Here is a 12,764-nt window from a genome sequence, read left to right as displayed (position 1 = left end):
GTTTTGAGTTCTTAAAAGTGCTAGAAAAGGAAATTGTTTTAGTTTAGATTTTTTTTAGGTGGATTGCTCCGGGTCATGTTGGCTGTGGGGGGTTTTGGGCTGGGTTGCGATTTGCTCCGACTCGTGTAGCCTTTACTTTCTGACTGCTGACTATCAAATGGGACAAATTAAAATAGGTTAACTGGGAGATAATCCATAGACATTTCTGTTGAATTAATTGTATTTGGAAAGTATAAGTACTAATATGTTTTGTAATAAATATTGGTAAACGAATATTAAGTTCCAATTGTATACTTTAAGTACCTAATATATGATCATCCACTGCGCCGATAAGACAATCCTCGTCTCACTTCTTTGGTATTAAAGGGGAAACAAGAGACGTAGAGGATTATAGTGGGAAACTGTTAGACACATACGGGACAACGCTCATCGAATACGCCTCATCCAACACATTCAATTTTTGACAGACAAACTTTTGACGTTACTCGAAGACAACGCTTAAGGTAATATCGGACATGGGTACCATCTTACAATGGAATGTAAATAGCTTCTCCGCACGGAAACTCGAACTATTAGATTTAATTGCAGAACAACACCCGCTTATTCTTTGCTTGCAGGAGGTTAAAGGTACGAAGCACGAGAACTATAGACTCGCCCATTTGTAACCGGGTTTGACCACTCGTCCGGAAGACCGAAGTCCCCAGTTCGAGGTGCCAAACTACTCTACCGCTAGTCCGTAGGTTCAGGGTTCCGCGGCCGCCCGATTGGACGGTCGTCGGTCCTTGGTTCGCGTCTCCGGTTAAGGAAACACGATTCCTACCACCAGCTAACGGTTTAATTCCAGGTTCATGTCACCGGGTCGGTTATTTACACCTCCGGCGGTAAGCCACGTCGTGCATAAAGTGGTGCTGTTATTCATTTATACCAATAATAATAATAATAATTGTAATAATAGAAAACTATAACCCTTCTGGTCAATGGAGACAAGCTATGCAGCTTCAAACTCAGGACTAAAACCAAAAATATCGACCATACGAGGATATACATCTATACATACATATAAATGAATCAAGAACACCTGTAGGATAACGAATATATACGTGTATTCGGCAAATATAAACACAACAATGATAATGTAACCATTACATATCCCCTCACTCTCATTCTATCATGCACTCACACACACACGCTGCAGGGGTGAACACAATATACCATTACATGATAAAATATCTAACCGCCTCTTTGGTTTATTTCCCGTGTACCTTCGAATTTGAGATTTCTATTAGCCCCTTAGGCTTGCTTTCAATGTAAATAAGCGCGGCCAGCACTCTGTCACGAATGAGACGCGATTAGCTAGGCGTCATAGTTACAAAAGTAAATAATAATTGACATTACACATTGTTGAGGCACTACAATGCAAAGAAAAATAAGCACACACTAAATGAGTGACAAGAGGAAATTAACTGGATTACAAGTACACGAGTGCTGATAATACAAACGACTGTAATATAAACTAGGATATATTCAAAATGATTAACTTGGCTATATTATTTAGTACCTAGTTTTCTAATACCTATATATCAAAGAGCACGGTAAAAGTCAAATAATTAATTATATAAATACTCGGCGCGAGAATAGGAAAACAATAACAAATCGTAGGTCTTTACGTTTATAGAATTTCGAAGGGTGAGCGAAATAGGTTCTTAATTTATGAAGATTTATAGTACTTTTGATTTGATTGGCCAAAATAATTAGTAATTGCAGGCAACATTGTTCGATTTCATCTCGCTTTGTGTTATGACAAACCAGTGGCGACCTAGGTGGACAAATGTTCACTCTCACACATAAAGAGAAAACTGGAGGATACTATACCGACTCAATGGCGGCGCGGTCCTCCTTGATGTCAACTGTCTCGTTGCGGCGTCCCGACGATACTTGTGGCTATGACAGTCTGTCCTCCTGGCGGGCGAAAACTGTCTCTTCGACTTAGACGTAACCTTAATTTTTCTTCCCTTTTCCATCGCGGCGACGAAGATGGGCGGAAAAAGCACCTCGCTTCCATCTGTCTGCTCGGGGCGTTGCATCCGATCATGGCTTCAATGGCCGTTCGGGGATACGCAGGGCGTCGGGTCGTCTAAGGGCGGACGTCGTTTCATCTCTCTCTCTACTCTATCTCTTCTTCTTTTCTCGGCGTAACATCCGTCTCACCGTTGTGGTAGTGTCGTCTCTCACCTGGGTTGGCAATGCGAGTTGTCGCTGTGGCGTGGCTTTCATCTCAGACGCCGTTATGCAAGCGTCGTGGTGTGGTTCTCTTGACTTAAGGCGTCGTATAGTTAAGCAAGGGTCCTGGCTTCTTCTCTTGGCTTCATGGCAGCAGTATTCGGAAACCCGAAGGTCCCGTCCATCTCGTAGCTTTCTCAGCCGCCCATATTTATTCAATGTCCCTCCTTACAAAAAGGGAAAAACACAACTGGAGCACGTGAAACACGTAATTAACACGGCCTCAATTCCTGGCACTGTCACTGGGATCACACACTCACGGCAATTAACACGACGCGGTCGAAAAGTTAAAACAAAGCAAAGTTCCGTATCTCGCGCAAAGTGACGCGGAGATGGTGTTCGGTCTGAATATGGCGCTAAACTGTGTCGGTCCTCTGGAGTCCAGGGGTATTTAAGGAAAACTTGAAACTTCAAAAATCAACCGCCTCGCAGTTCGTTAGCTTAGAAAAAAATGCTGGACGGTGGTCTTTCTTCCAGGCTCGTTGTCCACTTGGGAGGTTTGGGGGTGAAGAAAAAAACAGAGCAGTCCTCACACGTGTTGCGAAAGAACTCCCCCTCGGTCAGCAACTTGGACGTTGTTCCATTCGTTGAGCAAGTAAAAGTCACCCTTAGTGTCAAAAATTCCACAAGTCGCTATTGTTTTCCTACCCTCGCCGTCTAGAACCGAAAATCCAAGAAAAGCCAAAAAGCACAACTGGCTACAGAAAGTTGTTAAAGAGTATTTACGAAATTCTAAAATACACTCACATAAACTACAAAAAAGACTGGTGACAAAAGTAATTGTCACACATTATCACATGTACGGAAACCCTGCGCATCAGCGTGGTAATGTCATCTATGTGCATGAAACCCTTTCCCATACCGAAATACCAATTCCACATAACCTTTCCCTCGTTCAGACCTTCCAACTCGAGATAGTGGCTATCAGAGTCAACCTTAATGGCCGCAATATAGTTATCCTTACCTTATATATTCCCTCCTCAAACAAGTCCCAAAGAATCCGTTCTCACGAGTTACAAGAGATCATAACCCTTGCTCCGGGCCCCTACCTCATTCTCGGGGACTTTAATGGCCATCACCCCTCTTGGGGACATACGTACGCGGACCGCTTGGGGAAAACTTTAGATGCATGGATTACACACAACCGGTTTATACTTTTTAATGACGGCAGCCCCACTCATTATCCCTTAAATGGTAACCGACCCTCCTGTATTGACCTCACAATTACTTCTCCCCGATTGTATCACCGTTTTCATTGGGTAAAGGAACAAGATCTCCGTGGCAGTGATCATTCCCCCATTTTAATTATAGCCCGTCGATCGTTTTCCACATACTTGTTGCGAGACAATAGGGGGTCGGTTCCGGTGAAACGTTGGACCAAAGCTTCCATAAAATGGGACGCATTTAAAACACAATTTAAAAGCATTTATGATCAAACAACTCCCCACAATGACGGAAACATAACATATCACAATTTCCTCCGTATGATTACCTTTGCAATAGACAATAGTGCCCATCGAAGCCAATATAGTAGCCCAATTAAATTTCCTTCCCTCAGTTGGTGGACCCGTGACTGTGCTTCAATAAAATGTCAAAAAAAAAAATCAATTAAAACGATACGAACGAAACCCCTCGCCGGGGAAGAAAATCGAACTTAGGCGACTGCAAGCTAAGGCGAAGAAAATATATTTACAAGCAAAAAGAGAAGCGTGGCATTCATTTTGTAATTCACTCGATTGCACAGATAGCATTAGTTCCATATGGCATAAATTTCATTCTATCAGGAACCCGGCCCCCCCAAAACGGAAAAATCTTGATAGACAGTGGGAAGCAGAATTTATGCAACTTCTCACGCCACCCTCTGTATGCGCACGAGCGGCAAAATCCTTTGCACAGAATTTCGATTTCACTGCCGATTTCCCGGCTGTTAATGCCACCGAAATACAACAAATTTTAGAAATCGTGCCGAACACTTCCCCGGGATATGACGGTATCACCTATGACATGCTCAAAAATCTGCCACAGCAAGGTATACAATTACTTGTTCACATATTCAACACCGTCTATCGCACAGGACGAATCCCTATCGAGTGGCGTCATCACATAGTCCTCCCCATATTAAAACCTTACAAACCTCCCGCGGAGGCAAACTCATACCGACCAATAGTATTAATACCAGTAGTTGCCAAACTTTTCGAACGAACATTTCAACATCGCATTAATTGGGCGTTGGAAAAGAATAAATTCTTTTCGCCAACACAAATGGGTTTCCGCATGCAACATGGAAGCCAAGATGCCATAGCTACCCTAACAGTTGAAATCCAAAATAGCCAGATTACTCATGATTATTGCTTTGGCCTCTTCACTGACATAGAACATGCTTATGATGCAGTTCACATCCCGATCTTATATAAAATGATGGTACAACTAAACATACACCCCATAGTAGGGACCATCATCTGGAATTTATATCACGAACGGAATTTACAATTCTGGTTTGAAGATAGGTTGGAAGGCCCCCGTATAGCTCGCACGGGAATCCCTCAGGGTTCGCCCCTTAGCCCCCTACTCTTTAATATCTATACCCACCAAATACATCACCTAAATATGCACGGCTTTAAATTGTTACAATATGCCGACGATTTGTGCTGCTATAAATGCACCCCTGACGCCACGCAAGGCTTACTCGCTCTAAAGAAAACAGTTTCAATTCTTACAGATCACTTAGATACCTTAGGACTCACTATTTCCATTCCGAAATCCAAAATCATAATTTTTAACTCGAGAAAAATGAGCAGTTACCCTAACAATATCACAGAAATACAGCACATTCCAGTAGTAGACAATGTCAAATACCTGGGTGTATATTTTGATAGGAAACTGAATTGGACAAGGCATCTACAATATCTCAAGGAAAAGGGTCTAAAAATTGTTAATTTACTCCGCTGTATTTCCACGACCAAGTGGGGAGGACACCCCCATACAATGCTATTATTTTATAAAAATTGTTTTCGAGCATTATTTGATTATGCAGCACCAGCTTATGGTGGAGCCAATCCAAAACTTCTTACGTCTATCGACGTATTACAACGACGAGCCTTACGTACCTGTCTAGGACTCATGCCGTCTAGTCCCAATGTTAGTGTATATTTAGAAAGCAATGAATCTTCTTTGTCACACAGACGTATCAAACTCACTGTGCAATATTTGTTTAAATCGTGGGCGCGACACGCTCATCCGTTTAATAAAACATTTGCGATTCAACGACAATGGTTTGGCCTCCCGACCCCCCCTCCCCCTACTAAACGTTTTTTTTTCTTACAATGTTATAATATTGACCCTGACGCTTACCAACAAACTTTTACCCATCCGGACCCGCTTGTATATCAACTGAATATTCCCACAGAACCCCGAGTAGAGATACACTATGCAGATCATGGCCGACATGAAAATTATAGAGACTTGTGGCCCACATCAACCTTTATTTATACTGACGGATCGAAGTCTGCAGACGGTGTGGGATGTGCTTTTTACGTACCATCTCATAACATCACCCGACAATTTTCCCTCCCATCCGATATGTCGATATTCTCGGCGGAATGTTATGCTATCTATAAAGCATTACAATTCGCCCTGCAGTTCCGAATCGATCATTCGTTAATTCTTACGGACGCATTGAGCGTACTTCAAACGTTAGCACGAACAGGTCGGGCAGCTATAAATTAACGGTATTTCCTTATCTTATTCTCCGAATCATGTTAGAACTTCAACAGCAGGGTCTGTCAGCGACCTTCACATACATTCGTGCCCACAGTGACCTCAATAAATATCAAGATCGCGTTGATGTAATGGCCAAACAAGCAAGAACGAAAGAAACTGTTACCCCGATGCGCCTGCCGTACACTGACCTCCTCCCACGGGTAAAAATCAAAATAGAACAACAATGGGACGATTGGTGTACCCAGCAACTCCTCAATACCACTACATATAGATGGCATGCACAAGTCGGCAATAAACGTCCTTGGTTTCAACACATTAACCTACCCCGTGCAGTTTTAGTGTTTACCATGCGAATGCGTACAGGTCACGTCGTTATACATCCCAATTCATATATCGTGCCTGCAACCTCCTGTCCGTGTGGAGAAGCTATCCAATCAATCACACATTTGTTCTTACAATGCCCAATTCGACAACAACATCGCAATACACTATACAAACAGTTACACCGTGTGGGTATTCCATTTCCGATGTCCCTTTCGACTCTACTCTACGAGCCGCGGTCTGATGTCATGTGGATACTGTACAGCTTTGCACGAAAGAACAACATTGTAACATAAACAAACAGACATTTGGAATGTAAACAAACTTCCTCATAACAAACCAAATAGGACCCCTGGCAAGAAATCGCTCATAGGCGGTGTGTGCCACTCAAAGAAGAAGGAAGGAACCTCGTTGTTTTCTATCGACTGCACTGATTGACCCAGAAACTTATCAGATCCCTTATCTGTGTGAGTTTTGTGAGCTACTGTAGATAAAGCTAAACAAGGAGTACTGCAGGGCATTCCGATTGTGTTTTGTTTTTCTTTCGGAAGATTCGTTTGAATTACGTGTGCATAAGTGTTTTGTAGAATCCTTTTTTCTTCTGTTTTCTGTTATCATCTTCATCACTATTATAACTATGTATTGCCATTTCTTCATTATTTTCGCTATTTATGTCCACGTTTTCATTGGCACTATCGGGAGCAGCTACACGATTCACCCGAACGGGTCGTGGCGTCGCAGGAGTTTCATCGCTACGCTGTTGTAAACATTTCGTACATTTATAGGTAGATATGTCGTTCACCATAAAAAATTCAACTTCATATTTAGAAAGTTTCAAACATGGTTTAACGTGAAACCTTGTATTACACAGACAGCATGCCAATACCTGTTGCTTTCCATAAATTCCTTTGGAGCAAATTCCACAGTGATCAGAGGCAGGCGCCATGTTGAAACGATATGATAATAATAATAATAATAATAATAATAATAATAATAATAATAATAATAATAAATTTCTTTATTAAGCGGGCGGGGTTCAGCCTATAGGCTGCTCTGCCACCTAACCCCTGTCAACGTAATGTTTATATGATTAACTGCATATGGAACAGTAAGCTAAATATAAAATAATACATATATACTTGTAAGAAATACACAAAATTAAACAAATACACAAAGTAATTAACTACAAATACAAAAGACAAAATAATACGTAATAAAAAAATACAATTTCATAGAGTGACTTGATTCTTTGTGTGCCACGACTCTGCCATTGTTCCATCAACAGTAAATCTTTTATTTTACCTCTGAAACTTACGGGGTTGTTTATGCATGCGATACTCGCAGGCCATGCATTCCATGCTTTGGGAGTCGAAAAGGAGAAAGATGATTTGTAGGCCGTGGTGGAATGATGGGGTAAGTCGAAATGGTTCCGCTTGCGGGTAGGATATTCATGGATATCCCAACGAGAATGCATTCTTTCGAACACATACTGCCGATAAGTTTTGCTAATATACCGCTGACGAAACAGAGATAGTGCAGTTTCCTTCTGCTTGTCATAGGAAGAACCTGATAGTTATTTAAAATCAGAAGATGATGATCAGACCTTTTTAGTTGAAGAATGTATCTGATCCAGGCATTTTTCACCATGACCGTGTTCAAATTAGTTCTAATTCTGAACAGCCGCAGAAAAAATGACTAAGATAAAAAGAAAACTTATTTTTTATGTCTGAAATTAATTCCTTGTGCTCTTTTACCAAGTACTTCTTGACTATTCGCAAAAACTTCTAGTCTCACCACAAACGTTTTGTAAGTTAGTTTTTTTTTATGCATTTGAAGCCTGAACTGTCAGGAAAGAAATGTGGCATTAGAGAAGCGAAAAAATAACGACGACAGTACAATATATCCAGCAGAAGTTGTAGAGAAATGCTGTTGTTGCTAGCTTAGCAACTTCCAAGGCTAACGTTTCAAGCATGTCAAACAGGGCTTGTATTTCCCTAAGTCCTAAATCACAATATTCCATTTATGTCCTCTTGTGGGGTCCAGTCCTAGGAGAGAGCCTGCAAAACCGGAAATTTAGTTTATTAATACGTACAGGTTCAGTTAATGTGTCTTCTTTTTTCTGTACATCATTTTTAAAAAGCGTCTTATCTGTTATCATGTCACTGACGTTTGCAGTAAATTAAATAGACGTAATACGCGTTCAGAGCTAATTGTTCGTTAACAAAATAAACCAGTTTACATCGTGTTAATCTTTTGGCAACACAGAAACTTTATACTGGTAAGATGTGTTTCTCAGTGCTAGCTAACAATTATTGTATAGTATGTTTCATTACTTCATGTTGCTTTCAACCTACTCTAGGTTAATAGCTACTCTGAAAAAGAAAGAACACTTCACACAGACATGCATTCCTGAACATAGATTAGAATCAGGGTGGATTCACGTAAATCAGGTTGACTTAAATCGCGATCTAATATACATAAGGATTTTGTAGTTATCAGAAACACTTTTGGTGAAAGTACATTAATATCGTTCATTTAATGGTGATTATTAGGTACTACTAAGATAGGAAAATAAAGGAAAAAAATATATGTACTGATGGTGTGAAGCTCATACGAAAGGAAATGTAAACACAGGATTTCTCTATATTTTAAATTCAATAGGCAAAAATAGCTAACATTTTGTGTAGAAAAATATACAAAATACTAATCATGTTAAACCATAAATAGTGTCAATATCATTAAACTGTAAATAAGAATGGCTGCTGATATTTTTTCAAACTATCATTAAAAAAATCTCCAAAATTCAACTACAAAGACTATAAAAATATTTAAGTTAATATTTTAAGTTAAAATTATATAGTACATCCAGAATGTTTTTATTTTCACTGGAGGAAGAGTTACTGAAATTATTATTAATTTCATTAACACACTCAACAAACATTTCCATAGTAGTTACAGTATCAGAAAAATCTATGTTCACGTATATTTCTTATTTGCTTTAATCAAACTGTTCCAATTTTTACAGAGACGTTTACTAGAAATAGCCTTTCTATAAAATACATACATCTATGTGCATATGGTGTCAAAAAACCATGCAAGCAATTTTAAGCGCGTTTTTTTAATAATAATTTAAAAAATCGCTTGAAATTTTTAAAAAATCTGAATTAAATAAAAAATCAACAAAATGATTTTATAATAAAAATCATGATTTATATTCCCCCTGATTAGAACACTGGACGCACACACACACCAAAAGTAAATGCGTTATTAATAATGTAAAAGGATTCATAAAGTTGAACCGCAAGCTAACGTCTGTAAGCATCAGACATTGGATGTGCACTAAAACATATCTGAATTAATAAGTATTATAAATATCATATTATTCGACTCGCAAAATGCATAAAGAATTATATTCAAAATTATTTTGAATTCTTAAAATAAAATTAGTCCACCCTGATAGTTTGAGTTATAGGTTCCCTCGATTAGACTGCAAAATATAATGTCATATATTGTATTGAGTTATAAACGTTAGTCACTTTCAACTTTCTCCCTGAGATAACTTTTCTTAAGATCTTCAATAATACATTGATTGATTGATTTGCTTTATTTTACTTCGCTTTTATGCAACTTTTGGCTAATTGCGAAGATGGGGATGAGTGTTGATGTGATGAAATTGATGAATGGGTACTCACAAACATCCATGTCCAGGCCGGGATTAGTGTTGCCCACGAGACGAGACTTTGGCCTGTCTCGCCTCGTGGAAATGCTGTGAAATGCTGTCTCGTCTCGAAAATATTCGTTTGTCTCGGGACACATGATCAATCTCGTCTCGTCTCGAATTTTTAAAAGCCTGTCCCGTCTCGTCCCGTGGGCAACACTAGCCGGGATTCGAACCCAGGAACCCTGTCGTCGTAGCGCGATGTGCTCTTCAACAATAAGGTAACAAGAATAGAGTAACAAGAGGAATGGAATAAAAACATGGTAGCAATAAATGATCCAAGAGGACGCATAAATGAAATTATGTGTTTCGTTATTAAATAAGTTCGTTTTAAAAAAATCAACTCCTCATCAATTGACGTATTTGTTATAATACAATATGTTATATACAATATGTATAATAGGCCGTTTTTTCTGTTATTAAAGCTTACTTCTTTTTCGAAAATTGCACTTTGGACTTTGGTGCAGTTGTAGTTTAGTTAATATCCAGCAAAACAATCGTCAAACACCCATGGATGTCCCAAATGGTGTAGTTTTAACGCTGTCAAACTGCAATTAAGGTGTCCCGAGTTCGATTCCATTTGGAGATGCCTTGCACACTGCTACGGTTTCTACTTTAAACTTCAACCAAGTCCCGATTAGCCAATATGAGTATTGGATTAAAATAAGTTTGCTAAACTCAAAAAAAATCAAGAACTCTACTATTGGACACTGCTCTTGACCGTTGCCTGAAATAGATTTAGTTAATATTTCACGTGTTTAATCGCGGCGATGCGGATGAATGGTGGTAAAATGAAATGAATGAAGAGACAGTCACAAACTTATATGGACGACGGAACACAAAACCTACAGAGGATTATACTGACTCTGTGCACAAACGCCAGAGCCTCGTCACCCTAAAAATGCAGTCCAGGGTATCCTAGTAGAAGTCGAAATTTGGGTGTGTTCACAAAGTGTCATCCTTCTACCCCTGAAATAGAAATGCTGTTTATGAAAAGGGGGAACCAAGAGAGAGAGGGGGGAGAGAGAGTGTGTTAACTGCACTTGCACATTAAAGGCTATAAATGACAGAATCAGTAGCGGCAATTAGGGGGGCACACGGAGGAGAGTTGCCCCCACTTTTTTACCCCCCGCTATGGTCAATTAATGCTAAGCCTTGTCTACCAATAAAACGCAATCTGTACTTGCCCCCTTCTTTCCTCCTATTGGCACCCAATCGCCGCTACTGGACAGAATTAATCGATTTTTAATACTATATTCATATCCATCCCTTATTAGTAAAAACAGTGTTAATTTGAAACTAATCGCATACAATTTGTACCCATGACGATCTTAAAATATTTCGAATATTAAAAAAACTAGTTCACACATTAGACAACTGTTTCTATGCAGAAGTGATCAGGCACACTGACAGTTCGATGAGTGTAAATTATATATATTTATGCTATTTTGAGTCCCTTTTCTTCTACTTTTGGCTAATCATTAATAATGATTGTGTTGACATGTTACTACTGAAGGCAAGACAGAGAACACAAAGCCTCACAGTCGCCAGAGGCTAGTTATCAGGCAAAACATTTTCCAGGGAACCGAGCTTGGCTTTTTCATTGCCTTCCTAGAATGTCACCTTCACATCCTTCTGAGCGTAAAGTACACAACATATTTTCAAGAAACTGCCATTTCAAAATCTTAATTTGTAATTTAGCATCAACATTTTATATTTTTCTTTATCTGTGCTGAGAATTACAAAAAACATACAATTCTTACTCTATGGTCACGTCGATGTTCTGCGGAGTTTCGACTGATGGACATTCTAGCGATGTTCTGGCAACATTGCATCAGGAAAATCGTCACAGAATGTATCGAAATGGAGACCGCGATCTGAGTGGGTAAATGGGATTTTGGAAAAAAATATGTTTATTTTTATTGTTTTTGTAATTATATCACGCAATTTCCTGTCTTCCGATTGCGATACTTCTTGACTGATGTGTCCCTAGTGCCTCTAAAAAGTACTGCCTAGTTTTGTCATACACACAAGACAAGAAGTCAAGCCGGCCTCCGTGACGGAGTGGTTAACACGACTCCAGGGGTCCCGGGTACGAATCTTAGTCTGGGCATGGTTGTTCCTTGTGAATGTCCCTTCATCAATTTCATCCTATCATCACAATTCCCATCTTTACGATTAACCAAAAAGTTGCAGTAAAGCGAAGTAAAATAAACCAAATCAAGCAATCAATCAAGCAAGCAAGAAGTCAAGTATAATGAACATAGGCGCAACCAGGGTGGATAAAAATAATGATTTTTATTTTTAAAAAACATTTTTGTTGATTTTTATATTTAAATCAGATTTTCTATTTAAATCTATTTTTTTTTAAATTAAATTGCCTGCATGGTTTTTGGCACCATTAATATACTTACATGTTCTTATGGAAAGGCTTTTTCTAGTAAACGGCCCTGTTAAACATTTGAACAGTTTGATTAAAGCAAATAAAAATTATATGTAAATACACATTTTCCTGTTTTTGATACTGTATATATGAATCTACTTCTACGATCAATTCCAAATAAACTAGGAGGTGTAGTAGCACTAGTATTATCCATTATATTTTTATTAATTATACCAATATATGTACAGCGTGTCCATAAATATAGTGTCATACTTTAAAGTGGTATTACGTCGCTTTGGATAATCGTATTTAAATGAAATTGGTGACATTTGAAAGAAAAAC

This window comes from Lepisma saccharinum, chromosome 21, assembly GCF_977018435.1.
Source record: "Lepisma saccharinum chromosome 21, izLepSacc3.1, whole genome shotgun sequence".
Classification (NCBI taxonomy): domain Eukaryota; kingdom Metazoa; phylum Arthropoda; class Insecta; order Zygentoma; family Lepismatidae; genus Lepisma; species Lepisma saccharinum.
Note: the sequence above shows the minus strand (reverse complement) of the source record.